This window comes from Chelonia mydas, chromosome 3, assembly GCF_015237465.2.
Source record: "Chelonia mydas isolate rCheMyd1 chromosome 3, rCheMyd1.pri.v2, whole genome shotgun sequence".
Lineage (NCBI taxonomy): Eukaryota > Metazoa > Chordata > Testudines > Cheloniidae > Chelonia > Chelonia mydas.
The window spans coordinates 80,245,333-80,266,046 of NC_057851.1; the positions used below are offsets into that span (position 1 = coordinate 80,245,333).

The 20,714-nt window shown below is 38.8% G+C and overlaps 1 protein-coding gene across 5 annotated transcripts in view; it reads left to right on the forward strand.

Moving 5' to 3' along the window:
* Window positions 1-20,714, forward strand: part of FOXO3 (forkhead box O3) — a 146,004-nt gene that overhangs the window by 59,726 nt on the left and 65,564 nt on the right. The gene's annotated exons all lie outside the window — the stretch shown is intronic.

Consider the following 20,714-nt stretch of genomic DNA (forward strand, 5'->3'; position numbering starts at 1 on the left):
ATATTGGAATACACCAGGGAACAGACATTGATAAAATGTTCAAGACCTGATAATGGCTTGAATGTTCGGCTCCCACCACACTAGCTGTGGCCTGTAGGTAAGATAGAAGTCCACATACTGTTAAGGATGTAGTTTTATTAAAATGTCTACCTTTTTGCTTTCAAAAAGTGAGAGCTGATCCAAGAAGTTTTTTCACATTTTGAAAAGCTTGGTTAGGGGAAAAAAATAATCGTTTAAAGATCTGTATACTCACACATGCTCAGGAATGGGTTAACTAAATGATTGAGTTAAAAAAGACACAATTAGGAGTAAGGTAGTTCCTTTGTTCCTACAGTTCATGAACCTGCATAGAGCTCTGTGTTGGATAAGGGGAAGTTAGAATTAACTGTCTTTTTTTAACTTGTCTATTAAGATTAATAGATTTTTAGAGTCAGTAATGACCATGTGACCATCAAGTCTGACCTGCATTAAACAAGCTATAGAATTTCACCCAGTAATTCCTGTATTGAGCCAGTAACTTTTAGAATTGGAACATTCTTTTTAGAAAAGACAAAGATTTTATTTAAAAGTAGTTTAATTAGAAAATGGGTAACATTTTAGCTAGATATCATTTTTTTTCATGGATGAATTTCCACCACCTCCATGTCCCCTAGCCTGCCCAAATTTAGCCTATTTACATACAAAGCATTTGGATCAGATACTAAGTACAGTAGTAGCTCAATGTTACCATTTAACATAACTTAGAAATGAAGCAAATTGAATAGGCACTTTTTAAATGCTTTAACACAAATCCAAAAATATGTGCAGTATTGTCTGCGAATAGAAGCTTTAAGTTACTTTGATATTTAACTCCCTGCAGTTCACAAACAGGACAGAACAGTTTTTTCAGTGCGCGGCAGTAGGTTAAAAGTGCTACCTGAATTGCATACCTTCAACTGTCATTTGTACAATTGCATCTTGCCTCTGCCAGCGGAATAATAAAGCAGTGTTTCATATGATTTGTCTCTTTCGGCAGCTCTTTATAGGGAACTTTCTGAAGCTGCAATGATTCATTTGAACTCCACTCCAAGCATTTAAAGTGTCAAAGAATAGAAATGCGACCTAAATTCTGGTCTCATTTTATGTAAAGAATTGATTAGTCTCATTTCATGAATGTTAATCAACCCATTTGTGTTCAGGTATTAAGATATTTCTGACATAATGTCTTTTTATACAGAGAGTGAATTCAATTGACCTTTGCCTCTCCCTCTTCATTTCTGTAACAAGAACAGGAGTACTTGTGGCACCTTAGAGACTAACAAATTTATTTACCTCAGCCTAGACCAATCCAAACAAGTCCATTTCCTGGACACTGCTGTGCTAATAAGCGATGGTCACATAAACACCACCCTACATCAGAAACCTACTTACCGCTATACTTACCTACATGCCTCCAGCTTCCATCCAGGACACACCACAAGATCCATTGTCTACAGCCAAGCTCTAAGATACAACCGTGTTTGCTCCAATCTCTCAGACAGAGACAAACACCTATAAGATCTCTATCAAGCATTCTTAAAACTACAATACCCAGCTGCTGAAGTGAAAAAACAGATTGAAAAAGCCATAAGAGTACCCAGAAGTCACCTACTACAAGACAGGCCCAACAAAGACAGTAACAGAATGCAACTAGCCATCACCTACAGCCCCCAACCTCTCCAGCGCATCATCAGAGATCTACAACCTATCCTGAAAAATGATCCCTCACTCTCACAGATCCTGGGAGACAGACCAGTCCTCGCTTACAGGGAGCCCCCCAACCTGAAGCAAATACTGTCCACCAACCACACAACAAAAACACTAACCCAGGAACCTATCCTTGCAACAAAGCCCGCTGCCAACTCTGTCCACATATTTATTCAAGTGACACCATCATAGGACCTAATCACTTTAGCCATGCCATCAGAGGCTCGTTCACCTTCACATCTATCAATGTGATATATACCATCATGTGCCAGCAATGCCCCTTTGCCTTGTACATTGGCCAAACCGGACAGTGTCTACGCAAAAGAATAAATGGACACAAATCTGACATCAGGAATCATAACATTCAAAAACTGGTAGGGGAACACTTCAACCTCTCTGGCAACTCAGTAAAAGACTTAAGGGTGGCAACTTTGCAACAGAAAAGCTTCAAAAATAGACTCCAACGAGAAACTGCTGAGCTTGAATTAATATGCAAACTAGATACCGTTAACTTGGGTTTGAGTAGAGAGTGGGAGTGGCTGGGTCATTACATACATTGAATCTATTTCCCCATTTTAAGTATCGTCACACCTTCTTGTTAACTGTCTAAATGGGCCATCTTGATTATCCCTACAGAAGTTTTTTTCTCCTGCTGATAATAGCTCATCTTAACTAATTAGCCTCTTACAGTTTGTATGGCAACTTCCACCTTCTCTGTATGTGTGTGTGTGTATATATCTATATCTTCTTACTATATGTTCCATTCTATGCATCCGATGAAATGGGCTGTAGCCCATGACAGCTTATGCTCTAATACAGTGTTTCCCAAACTTGGGACACCGCTTGTTCGGGGAAAGCCCCTGGCGGACCGGGCCGGTTTGTTTAACTGCCGCGTCCGCAGGTTCGGCCGATCACGGCTTCCACTGGCCGCGGTTCGCTGTGCCCAGCCAATGGGGGCTGCGGGAAGCGGCGGCCAGTACGTCCCTTGGCCCTGCGCCAATTTTGGGAAACATTGCTCTAGTAAATTTGTTAGTCTCTAAGGTGCCATAAGTACTCCTGTTCTTTTTGCGGATACAAACTAACACAGCTGTTACTCTGAAACCTTTCTGTAACAGTTTGTTATTGGAGTACCTCACACAGCCTCTTCCACTGAGAGGTTAATACGTCCTGATTATGGCTAAAGGCAAGACCCACGTAAGCATATGTTGCATGTTGCCTTATCTGAAATTGTGAGGGTGTGATTAATGGCTTTAAAAGTTTTAATTTGGCGTGTCTTTCTCTTAAGTGGGGTTGCAAAGCCTGACAAATGACTGCTAGATACACACACCTGGGAAGTGGCACCAACTTCCTTAAACAGTGTACTGTGTCTCTGACTGATGTGCTCAAGAGAAGGAAAGAATTCTCAAGCTGGGTTAAAGTTGGAACACATTTTAAATCTTATGTTTTCAGATGTGTATTTTCATATCTTACCCCCTTGGCCGTCCATTTGGTCTCTGAGGTGCCCTCTCCTGTGCCCAGCTCCTGCTACACATCTCCTCCGTTGGGGCTTGTGGGATAGGCAGATAAGCAGTAGAGGACTATATAGGGACCAGAGCAGGGAGTAGAATCCTTCCCACATTTTCAAGGTTATTAGGTCAGAAGACAGATCTACCTCAGACTCTTACCTTTTTGAAATTGAAGTGTATATTTACTTTAGCAAATAATTCATGCTTCATGTATTAAAATTAACAAATAAGATGATATGTGACTGTCTTGAAAATGTACTGCCAGGTACATAAGCTAGTTGATCTAACTCAGCGGTTCTCAAACTGTGGGTCGGGCCCCCAAAGTGGGTCGTGACTCCATTTTAATGGAGTCGCCAGAGCTGGTGTTAGACTTGCTGGGGCTTGCTGGGGCCTAGGGCCGAAGTTGAAACCCGAGCCCCACTGCCTGGGGCTGAAGCCAAAGCCTGATGGCTTCAGCTCTGGGTGGCAGGGCTCAGGTTACAGGCCCTTGGGCTTCAGCTTTGGCCCCTCCAGCCCAGGGCAATGGGGCTCAGGCAGGCTCAGGCTTCAGTCCCCCCTCCTGAGGTCATATAGTAATTTTTGTTGTCAGAAGGGGGTCGTGGGGCAATGAAGTTTGAGAACCCCTAATATAACAGATATTCACACTGGGGAGACAGCATGGGCCAGTGGATAAATCATCAAATTAAGAAACATAGGTTCAGTTGCTAGCTCTTCCACTGACCTGCTGTCATTTCATTGGGCAAGTCATTTCACCTCTCTGTACCTCAGTCTCCCCATCTGCAAAAGAGGCACAGTGACACTTCACTTAATCTGCTTTGAGATCTACAGGTGAAAAGCACTGTATAGCAACTACGTCTTGTATTGCCATTCTATTTTCCTTTTTTAGCTTCTAGGATTCTAATAAATGCTGCACACGTGCCAGGATGGGAAACTAGGAAACGGCACTGGTGGTTTATTAGTCTGACAGTTTCACAATGCCATCTTTATTAATTTTACTAAGGAAGCGAGTTTTGGTTGGGAAAGTAAATAAAAATGCATACTTGAACTCTAGAAGGTGAAACAAGATGGTTGTCAAGATAAGTCGGTTTATTGTTGGCCACATTACCTTGATCATGTACTTTAAGTTCAAAATAAAGTGTTTTATTTACCGGCATGATTAGTTTCGAAAGGAAAAGTGTGAAGCATTAACGTCTGGCCAATTTCCCCGGAATATAGACGTTCTCTTTACAGCTCCGTAAATTTATGTTGTTCCTTTTTATCACTCCAATGATGTTGAAACCAATTAGATTAGAAGCCACATTTATGGCCTGATAACCAGAATTCTAAGTAATTATTTATCTTGGAAAGCTCCAATGATTTGTTTTTAGTTGTAACAGTTCTGTAAATTTTTATATTAGGCAGCCAAATGTTGTTGGCTTAGAATACATGTGTCCTCAGAACTGCTGTTTTTAACTTTTGGATTTTGGAGCAGAAGTTGTGTCCTGTATAAAAGGCAAAGCTTTTTTTAACAGGTTCAGACAAAGACCAAACTGGTTATTTCATCACATAATATACTTACTCAGCAGCTGATTTTGTTGGTTCCATGGTTACAACAACAAAACCAAAAAATATGTGTGTAGCCAGCTTGCATTTTTGTTGTTCAAGGTGGAGGATCTTCCATAAAATGAGCTTTAATGGACAAGCAAGAAAAGATGAATTCCTGTACTTGTGCAATTGGAGTTTATGAAATCGGACTGGAAAAATACACAGGATAATTGGGCACATCCTGTACTTAGTGAATCACCAAGCTAGTGCAATAAACATTACTGCATTCAAGCATTGAGACTTGTATCCCTGCTCTGCTGAAAATGCTGGGGATAGGTTAGGAAAACGAATGCACTGAAACTTTAGCTACCTGCACTGTGTGCTGTGAACGTTGATTTTCTTTTGTATGTTTAATATTTGGGGGGGGGGGTAATTTTGGACGTATAGACTTATGACTTAGGCACCAATCTAATCATGTCTTCCTTAGATATGGTTAGAACAGGCGAGTGGAAGTTGTGAAACAAATAGCATCTCTGTCAGTCCTTTTGTAAAAGACTGCTGTGATAAAACATACGGTTCCTGTACCTGAAAATATAAATTCCAGTTACACAACATACTTGTTAAAAGAACAATCTATTGTTCCCAAAAGTAAAAATATAAAATACGTACATCTAATGGAACTTTGGCGTTGTTTGTCTGTTAAAGGAATAAACTGGTGAATACATTTAAGAAGTTATTGGGTTTATAAACAGCATGTTTTCTCTGTTATTTAAGAGAGATAGAAGCCATTACGAAGCTAAAAACAACTCCAGACAAAATCTGCTCTTGGATCCACGTGTGGCTCCTGCAAAGTCAGAGTGGGTTATGTATGCACATTGTCGTAATAGGTGTGTATACAACATTGAGGGACAGAATCTGTCCTGACCATGAGGCTTGATCTGCAGTCCAGTTGCTGGGATTGAAGTTTGCATCTCAGGCAATCTCTGCCTTCCAGCTGTTGCCAAACCAGTAGAGATGTTGACTTGCCTTGAAGAAATTCACAACCAGTCCTCAGCCAGATAGTCAAGATGGCCTGATATGGAAGGCTATTGGTTAAGAACAAAAGGGATAACTCTGGGATTCCCTCCATTTGCCTTTCTCGCCGGAATCTTAATAGTCCTTTTAAAGAGAAACTTTGGGTGTCTTTTGTTGGCAAGTACCATTTCTGTGCCAGCCAGGGAGATGGCATAGTGCCAGATGCATATTCATTCCTATGCTCTGTGCAAGAGGAGGAGAAAAGTTTCAGAGAGGATGCAAGTTATGACGTTGAGGGGGGTTGCACCCTTACAGTGAAATCCTGGCTCCATTGAAGTTAATGGCAAGACTCCCTTGCAAGACCAGGATTTTACCCTAAAGTCTGGTATCAAGCAGCATTAAAGTCCTGGAGAATCTTTTCTGTCACAGTTCTGCTATAAGCAGGGAATGGAAGTCAGGAATGTAAGAGTGGGTTGAAAAAATCCCACAGCCTTTACTTGGACAAACCAAACATGCTTAGGTACTTCCTAATCATTAAGACAGAACAGTGCTTGTGGAATTTCTTGTTGTTTAATCTTTGTTCCCTTTTTTGTTAAAAGATTGATATTATTTTGTATTAGTTGGCTTTCCTTAGGGAGAAGGGAAGTGGACTAGACCAGCAGAGAATTCCATGCTGGTCTTGTCGCCAAAGACAGAACTCCCTCCCAAACAAATAATGCTTGTAGGACAGAACATTAAATCTGGGGATAAAATCAATTTGCTGCACTCCTTAATTCAACACAAATGCATCAGCAGTACAGTAAGTGACTCATTTTGCAGTGATCTTTGAGTGGTGAAACTCTTATGTGCAACGTCTCCTATTCAGGCATTTTGTTTTCTAATTCTCCACTCCTCATTCCCAGAAACATGAATAATGCGTCTTTTAGCGGAGAGATGGAAATGTTCCCTGAGACACAACATGAGGGGTAGAGCATTCTGTAAATTGAGTGATGAGTATAGCATTAGGGATAGGGGAAATAATTCGCTTGAACTGTTGCTCACCCAGCAAATTAAACCCAAAAGTTTTGGTCAAATTCAGATAAGGTCACTCCCTCTTTTTGACTTCCATTGGAGCCCCAAGTCCCTTCTCCTCTGTAATCTACCACTCTGTTCTCATTTCCCTGCCTTTGAAAGATGCTTTTATAGAGCTCAGCAGCTCTAGAAGTTCCCTAAGCTGGGGTCTGGACACGACAGAATTAAAGTCTAACTTGCTCTGGAATACATAACATGTTCTGAGGTGCATTAATCTGGAGCATGTGAAAATTATGTTTTGGGAGTCTTGGAAAACAACATTTACCAAAAATCTAAGGGGAAGTCGCCAGCATCTCTAAACCAGGTAAAAATCAGGGCTTGATTCAGAGTCTGTTTTAGTCAATGGAAAGCCAGCCATTGACTTTATTGGGCTTTGGATCAGGCTTCAGGTGAGAAAGGTGGTGTTTTTGGGGTGGAGAAGGGGTGCAGTTAAACCTTGGCCTAAGGCTCAGGCTTTGTGACTAAGTGGAAAGAGAAAACTACCTTTCTACCCTTAAGTTGATTTGCATTCAGACTGAAATATGAATCAGACCTGATCTTCATTTTCCTAAAATTCAGTGAGGAAAATCCCATTTTTGAGTGTCTTTCTATTGTATACAGACCCAAATATAAAGCACTGCTATAACACATAAAGTATGTGTGGTGCAAATGTGACTCATGTATTTTATTAATATAAATGTAATGTAATTAATCTCCTGTCCATATGGCAGGTGGTGTTTTCATTAGGAAGAGAATAATCTGAGCTATAGGCTCAATGGAAGGGGGATGGGGATGGAGGAGATTCAGGTCATCTGCTATGGGTCCATAAATAGAAACTAACAAGGGAGTCCTTTCTCCCCTTGCATACAAAAACCTGTAAATCTGTTGCCTTTATTTTTCCATGAACAGATTATTCTTGAGTTTGGGATCTAGTATATTAATTAAAACTTTCTTGGAGTCATGCAGTATAACTCCTCATTTGTGGTGGTGGGTGAAGGGGCAGTGTGGGGGGAAAATAGATTGTATGTAAGAGAATGAAAATTTAAACCAATATGGAGAGGGAGATGAGATTAATACCAAATTTTCAAAGTTCTTTAGTTTATACCCACAGATAAAGTATTATCTGAACAAAAGCATAGATTATTTAGGGATTTATACTCACTTCCAAGATCTTGATTTTTTTAAAAATAAATTTGTGTCAGAAAGAAATTCAGTTTTACGTATACGAGTGGGATCGATATTTTCTAAACTAAATCTGATTGCTCTTTGTCCCTTTGTGTGGCATCTTCTGTTCCTGGGCAAAGTGTTCTGTGTCCACATGGAAATAAGAGAATGATTTCCTCTTTCCATGTCCTACCAAGGCTTTTCTTGGCAGAAACAGATATCAAAAGTACTAGCTTGAGCTGTGCCCTGGAAAGATACAAATGTTCTGGCCCAGTTCCAGGAATGTTCAAATGAGGATTAGGTTTTATATATTATCTGGTAATGTTCAGGACAACCTATCAGGGTTGCCAGGACAGGAGGGTGTTCACTTAGTAAAGATTGCAAGGAAAGAAGTAAACACACAAAGTTATTTTTTTAAAAGTTTTGTAGGGGTTGATTGGAGCAGTATACGCTCTCTTGAAATTGCATTATCCATGCATTCATGTACCATTGACACTGAAGTACAGAAGCCCAGAGTTTGTGTGGCCGTTCTGTAAAGGAGCAGTTTGTAGTTACACAAGCCTTTTTTTACTCTCAGAAAAATTTTCACCAGGTAAACTGCAGGTCAGACGAGAGAGAAGTTAAAGTGCTCTTCATCCAGAGCACAGTGCAGGAGGGTCCAGAGTATAGTGTTTTAACTTATTTCTGAAAATGCACTATGACAAAATAGTTAACAGATGATATGTTCGGTGGTCACCTTTGGGAAGACCTACTATTGTGAAACCACAGTAGGAGAGGCAGTCCCTTCAAAAACAATTGGGGAGCCTAGAGCCCAACCAGTGCCATTGTGTCTATAAATACTACTTCCATGTCTGGAATCATTTTATTCCTGCCAGTTAACGGTGCTTTCCTCCCTCCCCCGTATAGTAGTAACATTTGAAAGGGAGCATTTAACTGGTATATTCAGTTATTTAGTATTGGGAACTGATGAAACCAGGAGATAATAAATAAAGTGTCCCAGGCAAATGGTTGAGTAGAATTTTGCAAGACTGTAATAAAGCGTGTTTGAGCCTTTTATAGACTTGTGCTTTGCTTTCAATTTAATCATGTGATTTATCCTCCTAACTTGCTCAGGTGTTATCCTGAAGAGCTAACTGTTCAATTCAGTGCAACATTCCTGACCCTCTGCCTCCTTCAGCCCACTCTGCTTAGTAGGATCACTAACTGTACTTTGATAGGTGTTTATGCTTTAAATGTTATATATTTTTATTATTGTAAACAACAGTCTGCTTCTCTGAATTAACCATGCCACAGGGTCTTGTGCGTGTGTCGTGTAGGTCAATAGACTTGTCAAATACACTATTGTAAATTCTGTCACTAAATCAATTGATTTTAATTTTAAAAAATACATCTTGCTCTTCAGAAGAAATACACTCGGTCATGTAGACATGATCCCAATGCAAGAGAAATGCCTGAGAGCTCTTTGTTCTACCTACATTGGCCATTAATCTTCGCTGATAAGTTTTTGCTTTCTTGGTGATCAGATGGATTAAAATCCTCTGCAGAATCAAGGAGATTTTTATTGTTAAAACACTCTCAGTGTAGTCTGGTTTTCTGCAAAAACAATAACAGCAGAAAACTTAACAGGTAGCTAATGCAACAGGTGACAGTCATCCTCTTTTACAGATCCCTCCATTTCTTTCCCGCCTCAGCACTACAGAAATATACAGAAGCCCCTGATATGATGGCAAAAACAAGACACACATTTTTGTTCACCATTGTAATTCCCTAATGGCTGTATTCTTAGATGACATAATCACATAGTGCATGCACCGTCTCAAGGATAAGCAGACATAATTCATGGCAGGCAAGTCATTCATCCTTTGAGATAACTAGCAACTACACACCATAGGGAACAGGGAGATAAACATACTATACATCAGCAACAGTAGTTCAAGGTTTCAACCTCTCCACCTCCTTCCATGACCCCAGCAGTTGTCTGCAGTTGATTATTCAGCCATTTTCATTCTTCGTAGTGAATGCACTGGTAGCAGTGTGTAGAAGCAAATGCATTTTCAGTTTTGGCTATGCTTTCCAGCATTATATCAGTGAATCTGTATCTGAAAGTATGTATCCCTGAATAGTTGAGAGATTTCATGTCCCCTCCCTGTACCCGCCCCCAATAGCTACAGTTCATAAACTGAAATCGACATCTGGAGATGCCCTGTGCTGAAAAAATGAAGAAGACAAGTGATAGGCTCAGCTAATGTTTTGTGATGACTAAGCCTAAATGAATTATTTTTATCTTCTCTACACACAAGAGCAACAAAAGAAAGAGCAAGGGCAGGGCTTTCTTATGGGATGTGAGATTGCCGTGGCGTGATTCACAATTTGTGTTGAAGCTTTTATATGTGGGGGCTTCTTTGGAGTTATTTTTTTCTTGTTTATAGTTTAATTTCTAGGGCTATTTTGCTTTGATTCAGCAACTCTAGATAGGACCTATTGTACTACTGTAAATGGTAGTCAGGATTGGGAAGTCAAATGATGGTGATGATAAAAGCAAATATCTTGCAGTCGCAGAAGGGAGTAGGAAGAGACGGAAGCATTAGTCCTGTTATGCTTGTGTTTGATATTGATGTCCCTCTCTGCACTTGTGTTATTCTGTTATCTTCAGAACTGTATTTCTGAAGAGAAATATTAAACAACTGCCAAGTAGAAATCAAAATAGTTTCACATAGTGTTCTCCATTTTAAAAAACCCAACCTGTTTAGATGAGCAAGACATTTTGTTTGAACATCCCAAACAAGAATTCTTATTACAAACAAATTAAAGGGATCTTTTGCCTTTAATAGCTTCTTGGCCCATATGGAGAACGTCTAAGAAGAGACTGGAGAATGGAGGTCATGGGACTGATATAATGTCTCTCAATATGTAGCAGCATATTGTGTGTACATTTTCATACCCTCCTGCGTAATGTACATGAAACATAAATTATGCCCTGAAGGATACTTCACAGCTTTCTCTCTTTCAAAATTTATAAGCATTGAATTTTTACTTCTAAGGTTAATTCTCATTAAATTTCACTGTGTTATGTTTCAGGTGTGGTATCACAAAAAGAAGTGTTGGCAAGATTTTAAGAGTTTGACTGTTTTCATTTTAGTTATTATTTTCAATCGGTTTCTGTTTCATATGTGCAAGATCCCAGTAAAAATTCATTTGTATTGACATCTTGCTGTCTGTTTTATATACAGAGGGATGCCAACTAATGCACCTAATACTTATCATCTTTTTCTTCTTTTCCAATCTCTCATTTTAATGTAAGGCACTCACATCTCAGGCTTTCTTTAAAATAAAGGCTTTCTGTCCTTTGACGTAGGAGCCTCCAGTATTTCAAGTGGCCCAATGGAGGTAACAGGGCATGAACTTTAGGCATCATTCTCAAGTAAAGATGCCAGCTTTGACAGCCATTAAAGAAGGAATTTAGGAGAGGGAGAGGGTTTTTTATTTTATTTTAAAGAGTATTACAGCTGGAAGAATGGGAATTGAAAAGTATGTGGTATTGTATGTTACCAGATTTTGCAAACGTATTCACATTCTTGACTGATAGCCTATTCCATCAAATTCCCTTTGAGATGCTCTTAGTAGTGTCTTTTAATTGCGTCATTTTGTATTATTAGAAGCAGTATTTGAAAGCCTCCTAATTGGCCTCCTGTGTTTAACAAATGTCAGAAAACTTAAGCATGTCATTCCTGTAATATTTAATAATCTGAAAAATATGAGTCCATCCCAGAGCCTTTAATATTATTAATGTATATTGAGAACTGTGGATGATGCCCTCTCTTGCAAAGGAACAGGACTTTTGGGCTTGCTTCATTCTTCTTCTGATTCTCCCCCTTCTGTAGTCTGTACCATTTAGTTCACTTCAAAATGTTACTCTCCTTGCAACTGTAATTGCAATAAGCACATTTGATGATGCAGAAATAACCTATCTTGTGCACAATTTAGCTGACTCTGGATTTGCATGCAGGAAGTACTGCATGCGAACTTCAATCATTCTTGGCTTACAAAAGCCTGATAAGTTAAGAAACTTGGCAAGTGAGACATACTGGAGGCAAGTACAGTTCAAGGTAAGAAAGGAGGATAGGACAATTTGCCATGTGACTGGGTAATAAATGTGGAAGGTGAGTGTATATATAGCATGGCACCTTAAATGGAAATCTGTTAGAACAAGCATGAAGGAGCAAAATGGGCTTTCTCAAAAAATGTTAAAATGCTGGAGGTTCTTCCTAAAGGTGCTATTAATTCTCAGTTGAGACACCCTGCTGCAGTGCCCTGTAGACTCATCCAGTTAACTCACAATGCTGCTGAGTTTTGCCTTATGTGTTCTAGAATGAAAGACAGATCATCTGAGGGACAGTATCATAAACTTTGTGCACAGCACTGGACAATGCAATGTATCATTCAGCATCTTCTACACAGGATCTGTACTGGTACTTTAGATGCACATGTTGGTAGGTAACATTTTATTTTGCTGTGTTTTTAATGTTATCATTAAGTGTGTAATGGAAGTGTGCAACAGGGCAGAGGGATTTTTTTTATTTTGACTTCAATGCAGTTAAACTTAGGGCTGGGCAAAAATTGTCAATCAGAACTTTTTATTCAGCAAAAAAATAAATAAATGCAGATTTGGCATCACAAAATGTTTCCTAAATTCATCTCAATTTCACTAGATTGTTCACTTAGGAACAAGTCCTTTTAAAATCTCCCCCCCCCCCAATCAAAATATTTAATTTTGACATTTTTGAAAGGAAACATTTCAGTTGTTTTGATTCAAAATTTCATAGAACCATAGAAATGCAGAGCTGGAAGGGACCTTGAGCCCAGCCCCCTGCTCTGAGGCAGGACCAAGTAAATCTAGGCTGTCCCTGACAGGAGTTTGTCCAACCTGTTCTTAAAAACCTGTAGTGATGGGGATTCCTGGGAAACCTGTTCCAGAATTTAACAGCGCTTACAGTAGGAAAGTTTTCCGAATATCTAACTTAAATCTCTCTTGCTGCAGATTAAGTTCATTGTCCCACCGTCAGTGGATATGGAGAACAATTAATCACTACCCTTTTAATAACAGCCCTTAACATATTTGAAAACTGGTTTCAGGTTCCCCCCTCAGGTTTCTTTTCTCAAGAGTAAACAAGATCAGTTTTTTTAACCTTTCCTCAAAGGCCTTTTATCATTTTTGTTGCTCTCCTTTGGACTTTCTCCAATGTATTCACATCTTTCGTGAAGTGTGGCGCCCAGAATTGGACACACTACTCCAGCTGATGTCTCACCAATGCCAAGCAGAGTGGAACATTTACCTCTTGTGTCTTATCATACTTCTGTTAATACACCTGAGAATATTAGCTTTTTTTTTTTTTTTTTTTTTGCTACTGCATCACATTGTTGACTAATATTCAATTTGTGATCCACGATAGCCTCCACATCCTAGTCAGTTATTCTCCATTTTATAGTTGGGCATTTGATTTTTCCTTCCTAAATGTAGTACTCTGCACTTACCTTTATTGAATATCATCTTGTTGATTTCAGGCCAATTTTCCAATTTCTGAGCTTCATTTGGATTTCTAATCCTGTCTTCCAAAATGCTTGCAACTCCATGCAGCTTGGTGTCACCCACAGATTTTACAAGCTGTACCGTCCACTCCATTATCCAAGTCACTAATTAAAATATTGAATAGTACCACACCCAAGACAGACCCCTGTGTGACTCCACTAAGTGCATCCTCTCGCTTTGACAGCAAACCATTGATAACTACACTTCGTGTATTGCCATTTGACCAGTTGTGCACCCACCTTCATAGTATTTTCATAAACTCATCGACTTTAAGGTCAGAAGGGACTATTGTGATCATCTAGTACCTCCTGAACATTGCAGGCCACAGAACCTGATCCACTCCTGAGATAGACCCCTAATCTCTGGCTGAGTTACTGAAGTTCTCATCTAGACCACATTTCCCTAATTTTCTTATAAATTCATGTGGGACTATGTCAAAGACTTTATTAAAATCAACTATATCACATCTACAGCTTCCGCCTGTGTCTGCTACACCAGTAACCCTGTCAAAGAAGAAAATTAGGTTGGTTTGATTAATAGATTTCCATCCGAGAAGTGAACATTGTGATAATCTAATCTGATCTCCTATATAATACAGGCCATAAAACTTCCCCAAAATAATTCTTACAGTAGATCTTTTAGAATAATATCCAATAGTGACATAAAAATTGTCAGTGATGGAGAATCCATCATGACCCTTGGTAAATTGTTCTAATGGTTAATCTCACTGTCAAAAATGTATGCTTTATTTCTAATCTGAGTTTGTCTAGCTTCAACTTCCAGCCAATGGATCATATTGTACCTTTCTCTGCTAGATTGAAGAGCCCATTATTAAATATTTGTTCCCTACATCGGTACTTACAGATACTCATCAAATCACCCCTTAATCTTCTCTTTGTTAAACTAAATAGATTGAGCTCCTTGAGTCTATAAAGCAGGTTTTCTAATCCTTTAATCAGTGTAGGTGTTCTTTTCTAAACCCTCTCCAGTTTGTCAACGCCCATCTTGAATTGTGCATACTAGAACTGGACACAGTATTCCAGCAGCAGTTGCAACAGTGCCAAATATAAAGTTAAAATAACCTCTCTACTCCTACTTGAGATTCCCGTTTATGCATCCCAGGATCGCATTAGTGCTTTTGACCACAGCATCACACTGGGAGCTCAGGTTCAGCTGATTGTCCAACCCAAATCTTTTTCAGAGTCAGTGCTTCCCAGGACAGAATCCCCCCATCCCGTAAGTGTGAACTACTTCCTTTGTTTTTAGATACACACATTTACATTTAGCTGTATTAAAACACATATTGTTTGCTTGTGTTCAGCTTACCAAGCGATCCAGATCGCTCTGAATCAGTGACCTGTACTCTTTATTATTTACCACTCATCCAATTTTTGAGTCATCTGCAAACTTTATCAGTTATGATTTTTATGTTTTCTTTCAGGTCATAGATAAAGATGTTAAATAGCGTTGGTCCAAGAACCATCCCTCAGGGAACCCACTGGAAACAAACTTGCTTGATGATAATTCCCGTTTACAGTTACATTTTGAGAACTATCACTTAGCCAGTTGTTAATCCATTTACTGTGTGCTATGTTAACTTTATATTGTTCTAGGTTTTTAATCAAAATGTCATATGGTGGCAAGTTAAATGCCTTACCTAAGTCTAAATGTAATATATTATCTTTATCAGCCAAACTTGATATCTTCTTTTGGTGAGATTACAAATTAGTTAGGTAGGCTCTATTTTCCTTAAACCCCATTGTTTAGAATTAATTACATTAGTCTCCTTTAAGACTTTACCAAGTTACTCCAATATCAGCTGATCCATTATCTTACTTGGATTGATGAATGATTTGTTCTTGACAAATCCATACTGGCTATTTCTTTTAACCTTATTATCCTCTAGGTGCTTACAAATTGATTATTTAATAATTTGTGTGAGTAGCTTTTCAGATATCAAAGTTAGGCAGACTGATCTGTAATTCCCCAGGTCCTCTTTTTTTTTTTTAGATATGTATTATGTTTGTGCTTTTAAAGATATGTATTATGTTTGCTCTTCACCAGTCCTCTGGGACCACACCCGTCCTCTATGAGTTCTCAAAGATAATTGCTAACGGTTCCAAGATAATTTAAGGAACTAGTTTAAACATGCTAGAGTAAATTTCATCAGGCCCTGCTGTCTTGCGTACATCTCACTTGTCTAAATATTCTGTAACCCGATTTTTCCCTATTTTGGCTTGTGTTTCTTCCCCTTGTTAATATTAATTGTGTTAAGTTCTGGACACAATATACCCTCTTAGTGAAGACTGAAGCAAAATAGGTCTTAAACTCCTCAGCCTTTTTGTAGTCATCTGTTATTAGATCTCCTTCCCTGCTTAGTAGAGGATATGCACTTTCCTTTGTTGTTGTCTTGGTCCCAATGCATTTATAAAACCTCTTTTTATAGCCTTTTATGTCCTTTGCTAGTACAACTCATTTTATGGCTCAGCATTTCTGATTTTGTCCCTACATACTTGTGCTATTCTTTTACAATCCTCTAGTAATTTGTCCATATTTCGACTTTCTGTAGGATTTCTTTTTGATTTTCCAATCATTAAATATCTCCTAATGGAGCCATATTGGCTTCTTACTATTCTTCCTGTCTTTCCTCTGTATCAGGATAGTTTGTGGTTATGCTGTTCATATTGTCTTTTTGGGAAACTGCCACCTCTTCTGAACTCCTTTATCCCTTAGATTTTCTTCACCAGTTCTCTGTGTTCGTTAAAGTCTGCTTTTTTTTAAAGTCCACTGTTCCTATTGTATTGCTCTCACTCCTTTCTTTCCTTAGCATCATGAAATCTGTCATTTCATGATCGCTTTAACCCAAATTGCCTTCCATCTTCAGATTTGCAACCAATTACTCTTGGCTGATTGGAATCAAGTGTAAAATGGCTGTCCTCCTGTTTACTTCCTCCACTTTCTGAAAACAAATAGCTGTCCCTAAAAGATTCCAGGAACTTGTTGGAAGTTTTGTATGTTGCCACATTATATTTCCAATAGATGTCTAGGTAGCTAAAATCCCCCATTACTCCTTGTGTTTTGGATATTTCTATTAGTTGTTCTAGAAGTGCCGCCTCTTCTTGATTTGTTGATCTATAGTAGACTCCTACCATGACATCACCCCTATTTCTCCCCCTTTTATCTTTACCCAGAGACTTTCAACTGGTCTGTCTCTCGCCTCTTTCTGGGCCTCAGAACATGTTTTTGATGTATAATGCGACACCTCCTCCCTTTTTTCCCGCCTTTTCCTTCCTGAACAGGCTATGCCCCTCTGTTCCGTCAGGAGGTTTATTCCACTGACTCTCTGGGATGCCAATTAAGTCATAATTTTGGTTACTTAACTAGTACTTCCAATTCTTCCTGTTTATTTCCCATACTCCTTGCATTTGTGTATAGACATCTAAGATGCTGATTAGACTTTTCCAACTGATTTTCCTCTTGTTGCTCCTATGACCCTATTGCAATTTTCCCATGTCCCTCCCCCAGCATCTAGTCCTCCATTAAGGTTGCCCTTTTTTATGCTTACCTGTGGGCTTTTGTCACCTGCTCCTTTTGAACCTAGTTTAAAGCTCTCACTAGGTTGGTGAGTTGGTATGTGAAGATGCTCTTCCCCGTCTTGGCCAGGTGGACCCCATTTCCTTTAATTGTATTTTAAAAAAAATCAAAATCATTTAAGAATGTTCAAAATATAAATTAAACATTTTGTTTGACCTGAAATGAATTTTTTTCCAACTTTTTGGTTCACCAGAAATTTTTGTTTGTGACCTGAAACAAAACTTGTTTTGAGAATTGTCAAAATTGCCGTTGGACCAAATATATTTGTCCAGTTCTAGCTAAAATCTTGGGAGAAGGTTGTGCTTTTTCCCTTTTGCAGGTGAACTGCACTCTCTGTCCCTCCTCCCCTGACACACAAACACATACACACACAAACCCTGACCTACCTACCAATAAAATTTGCCGGGTGCAGATAAAAGGTTGTCACAGCAGCCATGCACTCTGGACCTCTAGGAAGCATTATGCCTGGCTGAGTCACAATGTTTTCCAGAGCTCTCACTGGGCCAGTGATCTCCTTCACTGTCCCCAACAGGAGCTGTACATTTGAAGCACAGTAGAAGTTTCAACCTTAATGCAACGTTAACATAGTTCTTTGTATGTACTTGGTATTAATGTTGTTCTTGGCATGTAGTTCTTTTCATTATAGGCTACTGAAGCTAACTGCTGCTAAAGAGGGGAACAATAGATTAGATTTCCCAAGGTTCTGAGTTAGTTATAGAGGATGATCTAATAAGGATTGGAGTGAGTGTTCTGCTTTCTATGGATCTTGGAACACAGTAATCTCTAAAATGTTAGACTTGCATAACAGGGCAGCTCTGAAGAAGGAAGTCATAGGTTGAGGACTCTTGAGTATTGTTTTTTTCCTGAATTGGCCCTAGGATAGAGGTAGAATCTACTGGGAAAATTATATCTGTTGGGACCTGCAGTCAGTTCAGTATTTGTTGGTAAGGCTCAAGGTACAGGTCACAGGTTTATGACTTAGATGAAAATGATCACTGAATGTTTGCAGTGATTTTTGTACAAGGGTTCCCCTTATGCTACATGCTTTCATTTGCAAATACTTTTACGTCTATCTTTTGTAAAGATTTTTGCCAAACTCATTAGGACATTAAAATTAGCATTAGTTGCTTAAAACAAGATGAATATAAATGTATCCAATGTAGCTACCTTAGGAAAGCTCTGTCATTTTAATGCCATTTGTCAATTGTTTTTAGGAAGGCTATCCATAAGCCAAAAATAGAGAGGGCAAAATTCAAATAACTGTTTATGGACTGATTAAAAAAAGATTACTACTAGAAGTTTTTGGAAGATTCAGTATATTCTATAGTTACACTATATGTAACTTAATGGGAGTCACATAATGTGTTTAGTTCTATAAAAAAAATTTGGTATGTTAAAATGTCTTTCTGTTGGTTGAGAAATAAAATATTAAATAAGCAAGTGCACTCTATATTGTTACTTTGTAACACCGTCTGAGAATATTACATTTGGATCTAAAAATGTTTATGAACTGTACAGTGAGTTATTGTCTGGCTCTTAGAGAACCAAGGCAGAGTTTGATGCTGGAAGTGACCCGATTCAGGAAAAAACTTAAACATGTGATTATGATCATCCCAGTTCAGGAAAGTACCTAAGCATGTGCTTAATTTACATTCACTTCAGTGCGATTTAAGCACATACTTAAAACTAAACATGTGCATAAGTGCTTTCCTAGGTAGGCATCTTTTTCTGAATCCAGGCTAAAAAAGAGAAAGCTACTTCAAAAATTTTAGCAACTTCTTTTAATTTGAGTAATTTTTTACACATGGAAAATTATGGAAGCATTGATTCCTTTGGGTTTGATTTTCAAAAGCGCCTAAGGGAGTTAAGTGCCCAAATCCTATTGAATTTCAATACATCGAGAACTCCCTGAGGCCCTTTTGAAAGACCCAGCCTTTGTTTATATAGTAACAAATCAACCTGTGCTGCTTATTGCAATATGGTTTCTCCATACCACACTGACACTTACCTTGATGCTCGTCCTTGGTTACCACATAAAAGGCTATTTATCTCCTTACCTTTTTGTCCAGTATTTCCAAATACTTGTATGTTTTTGTTGGTTGAAATATTTTTGTGGGACTCTAGGCCACATCAAAATCTTCAAGCTTCTTTAACATGTTAACAAACATTAATAATTGCAGCCCAGAGAGAAGTGTGGAGGTAAGAGAGATGAAAGGTAACTATTCAGCTACAGTGCCAGTTAGTTTCTCACAACTGAAGTGCCTTTTGTAAGCCAGTGAGGTCTGGGTGGGTTTTTTAGTTGAGATGTGCCTGAACCAAACCTCCCAATCGAAACAAACTGGAAAAATTGGCTCTGGATCCGAACTTTGCATCTAACCCCTTTCTCTTTTCCAAGATGAGCCAAAACCTTGATTTCAAACACCCATGAACTTTGGGAAAGTGGGTGCTGGATTTGAACTTTGGGTGCTTGGCCCACCTATATTTTTTGTTTAGTTTTTATGGTGCCCAGTAAGAGCAGTGACGGTCACTTCACAGTGGATATGTCTTTTAGTCACTGATAAACTTCTCAGTATTTCTCAGTAGGTGTGCATTACATCTGGATAACTACAGAATATGATACCATTGTGAGAGAAGGTGCTGTAGAAATTTGAAATTAATGCTTTTAGAAGAGAAGGGGCAGCAGGCTTTGGAACACAGTGGGGTTATTTAAATTAATCCTTTTTAATTTGAGCCAAAGCCATGATAAAATCATAGTCAGCATTAATTAGCCCCAGACATTATAAAAGCATAGTGCAGTCATCGTTTTTAAAAGGTATGAGGCTCTTGGGGTCTATTGACCATGGCATGCAATCTCAATCCAAATTGAAGGCAACCTAGATCAAGGCATGTTGCATGATGGGAACTAGAGTATCTCTGAAGTGACTTCTGTATGAAAAATGACAGTGACAGCAATGTTCCCTGCTGCTGGGAAAAGTTTGAAAACTCCTCCGTTAGTCCTTTCATGTACATATACAAAAACACCGCTAAATTCATATAACAGCATCTTGTCACGTGTAATTTTTATTCTTTATTAGAGAACCAGAATCTAAACAAACATTTTTTTGGCCTGGTCCTTTTATCGTATTAAACCACTCCGGGAGAGATTTTTCAAAGACGCAAATGAGAGTTAGGCACCTAACCTTCACTTACTTTCAGCGGGAGTCGGTCACCTAACTGTCCTTTGTGCCTTTGAAAATCTCCTCTTAGGTTTTTGTCTTAGTGAAAACCTTCTCAATTCATGTATAAAAAGATTCATAAGTCTTTAAGAAGCCATATAAGTTCTTTGGGGGGGAGGATCTTATCTTGTTAATATCTGTGAAGGTCTTAGCAGACAAATTAAACATAAATAAATTGAATACTGGACTTAGTTGCAGATTTATTGGATTTTTTTTTGAGTCCCATGTCTGATTGAAGGGAATGAAGCAGACAAGAGAATCATTTGATATTTTGCCCCTTGGCCTGTTTGTTTCTTCTTTCAGAGTTTGAGTTGTCAGAACTCTATCTCTACCACA